At 42.5% G+C, this 4,278-nt stretch overlaps 1 non-coding gene across 1 annotated transcript; it reads right to left on the minus strand.

Annotated features, from left to right (window-relative positions):
• Positions 1–3,613: 3,613 nt before the first annotated feature.
• Positions 3,614–3,685, minus strand: TRNAS-GGA (transfer RNA serine (anticodon GGA)). Its single transcript has one exon. It is a non-coding gene; the product is annotated as a tRNA-Ser (tRNA).
• Between the last annotated feature and the right edge of the window lie 593 nt (positions 3,686–4,278).

Raw genomic sequence — 4,278 nt, forward strand, 5'->3', positions numbered from 1 at the left:
ATATCCTTATCATAAGTCAAGTACACTGTGACCAGGTCATTTGCTAACTTGGCTGCTCTATCTGCAATGTCTGAGATTCCCTGAGATGTAGTAGACATTCAATACACACTGAATTAATCAGCGCTGAATTAATTACTAAACAATAAAATTATGGATTAATACCATGTCTTTGAAAAGGAAAGGGAAAGTTAGTTACTTAGTCATGTCCGACTCTTTGTGACCCCATGGACTGAAGCCCACCAGGCTCCTCTGTCCATGGATTCTCCAAGCAAGAATCCTGGAGTGGGTTGCCATTTCCTTCTCCAGGGGATCTTCCCGACCCAGCGATTGAATCCAGGTCTCCCGCATTGTGGGAGGGCTCTTTAACAACTGAGATACCAAGAAAGTCTTTGCTTCTCTACAAAATGACCCCAAGAATTCATACCTCCTATGATACTTAATCAAGTATGAAATAATTTCTCTCCTCCAGAAGTTTAAAAAACAGCACGTAAGACGGTAATATTCATCTGAATGCCTATGATGTTCCATGGGCCTTATGGAATCTGTGTTCCCTGCAAGTTTTCTTCTAAAATATCAGCATATTGCTTGCTGTTCAAGAGCTGATGCTTAATGGTTGGCTCTGAAGTAAATGAAAGGCAGAATTGTTCTCCCTTTCTTATCCTAATCTCCAAAACAAGTTACTTATTATTAAAAGAATTTTCAGGAGAACCTTCAGAAGATATTTTTGGGAAGGGAGAGTTGGGGAAAGAGAATTTTCTAAAACAGAAAAAAAAAAGTAATAATATTCCAACCTTAATATCAAGTAAAGAGAAAAGAGATCTCAAGTAGCGATAAGACCAATTGAATCTACATCCTATGGTCCTGTGGTCCAATTATTGCAATATATATGATACTAAATTTTGCCCAGTCCTGCTAATCAGGCAGCAGCTCACTGTGTCTGTTTATCTCTAGGCCATTACCCATTTGTACAGTAAATCTGCATTTCCAGAGATGGCCTAAAATAGAAACCCATGCTGTCTAAATTTGTTTGGGGACATATCAGGCAACAGTTAGAAATTTTTAAATGACCAACTTACATTCCACCGAGGCACTGAATGAATTTATTAGGAAAAGCTAAAAACTGAATAGTATTTTCTGGAGTAGGCTAAGGTTAGCGCTGCCAGTGAAAATGTGTAACTACCAAGAGAATGGCTATCAATCAGAGCTGATTTTCAAATAGAAATGTGGAAAAAAATGAAATTAAATGGGGAAGGGGAATGTCTGTTTTCCTCTGTATGGCCCTTTCCAACTAGGTCAATGATATAATTAATTCCTCAGGAAGACACGCAAGCTCCCACAACTAAAATTATGATAGAAGATAACAAGTTTTCCCACAAGCCAGAGGGTATTTCTCGGCTGAAGCAACCTTTGATCAGAAGATGGACACGCAGGCTCTGAAAGGGCTGATGCTCAAAGGACCGATATTGTGTGATTGATTGGTTTCTAATAGAGAGTATGGTGCTGCCATGGGGAAGAGGGCTCTCGAGAGAGACAAGCCCAGCTATTGTTTGGCTGCTCCCATGTTAGCGAGTGCCCTGCGGTAACCCTCATGCTCTGAAATACTCATATTGGTTATTTCAAAGTTGGGTGCAGAATTGTGCTTTCCCGTGTCTGTCACTAATGACTTGCAGCTGTTGCTAATCTGTGCCTCTGATTTCCTTTGATTACTATGTGTATTGATGCCTGTGGTAAATAGGCATCTGCCAGGTGCCAGCACAATCAGGGGAAAATATATAAAAAGTTCCCTGTTTCAAATTCAATGTGACATTGTGCAAGTTGAGAGGCAGCCATTTAACTATTCAGAGGAAACGGCTTCCTGGGGCACCTCCGGCCTCCTGGCCAGGGACATTCCTCCCATTTCTCCCCCCACCCACCCCATGAGGCTGGTTTTCTTTACCATGGTTTTCGGCCACAAGAAGAGGGTTTCCTTCCTGTAGCCCGAGACATCAGCAGAGGGGAACATCTAAGATGGGTGGTTCAGACCCAGGTTTCTAGAGAGTACCTCACCCCTCAGCTGATTTGAGGCTTAAAGCACCTTACCTGGACCGTGAACTGCCCTCAGACCTTCTCCACGACAGCTCTCCTGTGCTTTCCCCTCTGAGGAATACGCCTTTCTCAGGGAGGGCTCTGGGTCACATCACCTTCTCTTTCGGGAGAACCCTGGTGATAATCTGGAGGAAAACCAAGCAAGAGAAAGGCTTTCAAGGGAAAGATGCAAAACTCATCAGGATTAAAAAACCAACACCTGCAGGTACAAGGGAACCTAGCTTCTCTGGAGTACTTTCATCTTGTTTTCTGGTTTTAAAGGGAGGTACAGACAGAAGTAGAGGTAACCCATTTCTTACTCTTACACAGGAATGTCGGAGAGTAACACTGAAGAAAGAAAGGAGCCTCTGGCGTCCCCGAGTAGGAGTTTTTCTCCAGGGCTTCCTCAACCCTCCTTTACTACAGCAGTTAAGAATGATGATTTTATCACTGCCAGGAATAGAGGGGAAGGCAGGTCTGTTCCGGAGTTAGCTGTTAAGTTGCAAAGTTGGGCACCCCAAGGAAGGGACCAAGAAATTCAGGCTGGTCAAATGATGTGAAGAACGTTGAGAGGAAAGTCCATGAGATCCTCAGATATATTGAAATTAAATAGGTCATTTGAACCTTATAAAAATCTTATATGAAAATGAGCATCTGACAAATTCTTATCATTTCTGCCTGGGCAATTTTAAAACCCAGACTGAGGCTGGGTCATTGATTTACAAGCAGAGTTTAGGAATGTTTGGTCTTCTTCCATCAAACTGGAACAAAGTGCCCACCCTAGATATTTAATCCCTGGAGCTTCAAAAACCCACCAGTAATATAGTAGGTGGGCTTCCCTGGTGGCTCAGTGTTAAAGAATCCACTTGCCAAGCAGGAGACACAAGTTGATCCCTGAGTTAGGAAGATCCCCTGGAGAAGGGAATGCCAACCCACTCCAGTATTCTTGCCTGGAAAATCCCATGGACAGAGGAGCCTGGCAAGTTACAGTCCATGGGGTCGCACGAAAGTCAGACACAACTTAGCAACTAAACGATGACAAAGACAGTATGACTCAACAATATATAAAAACAGAACATAAATGAAAGAGGACCTCATACCTAAATCAGAAGAAATAATCTGAAGAATTTAGTAAATGCCTATTACCCCAGTGATTAAGGAAAACGGATGCATCACTGTAATCACTGCATCACTGCAATCTGGACATTGATTGTAAGATTCAGAAAGAAACCTCTGGGACTCCCCTACTGGCCCAGTGGGTAAGACTTCATGCTTCCACTGCAAGGGGCTGTGGTTCGATCCCTGGTCGGGTAATTAAGATCCCACATCCCGGGCAGCATGGTCAAAAAAAATAAATAAATAACAACAACAAAAAAAGAGAAAACTCTGAGTCGAGCAAAGTACAAGACTGATAATAAGGGTGAGTGAAGTCGCTCAGTCATGTCCGACTCTGTGACCCTGTGGACTGTAGCCTACCAGGCTCCTCCCTCCATGGTATTCTCCAGGCAAGAGTACTGGAGTGGGTTGCCATTTCCTTCTCCAGGGGATCTTCCCAACCCAGGGATCGAACCTGGGTCTCCCGCATTCCAGGCAGATGCTTTAACCTCTGAGCCACCAGGGAAGAAGATAATAAGGGTATATAGCTAATAAAAAGCAAAAGTAAAAGTCAACATTCTTAGAAAGATATTTTATCATTCCTTGGATATTCAGACAACGAATCCTTCAAAACTATTTGACCACACTGCATTTTATTTTAAGACAACAGTAAAAAAGCAAATTCCCCAGATCCAAACTGGAAGCAAGTCAACATCTACATGGGTCCTGACGGAATGAAAAAAAGAAAGACTTTAATGAAATACAGAATATGCTGCCAAGGAGACTGACTGAAGGTAAAGACATCAAAGAGTTTTGACTCCGCTGCTGCCCTTTTAATCCAAGTTTCAACAAGTATGTAAAAGCATCCCTCTTCTCATTGACAGTCAGAAAAGAGATGGAATGAGATGAGGTGTAGGATTGATAATCATCCAGAAAACCAGTAAAAAATAAATTTAAAAGGGCTAGTTAGGGACATGTATGTCTTTTAATGCCAATTCACACAGCCACCTTCCCACCATCCCCATTCCCCAAAGGAATTCAATGTCAGGCACAGCATACTTTTGGGCTCATAAACTAATCTGCATGGCAGAGAAATATTTGGTTTTCCATCTCCTTCAT

Source organism: Ovis aries, chromosome 20 (genome assembly GCF_016772045.2).
Source record: "Ovis aries strain OAR_USU_Benz2616 breed Rambouillet chromosome 20, ARS-UI_Ramb_v3.0, whole genome shotgun sequence".
In the NCBI taxonomy this organism is placed as follows: domain Eukaryota; kingdom Metazoa; phylum Chordata; class Mammalia; order Artiodactyla; family Bovidae; genus Ovis; species Ovis aries.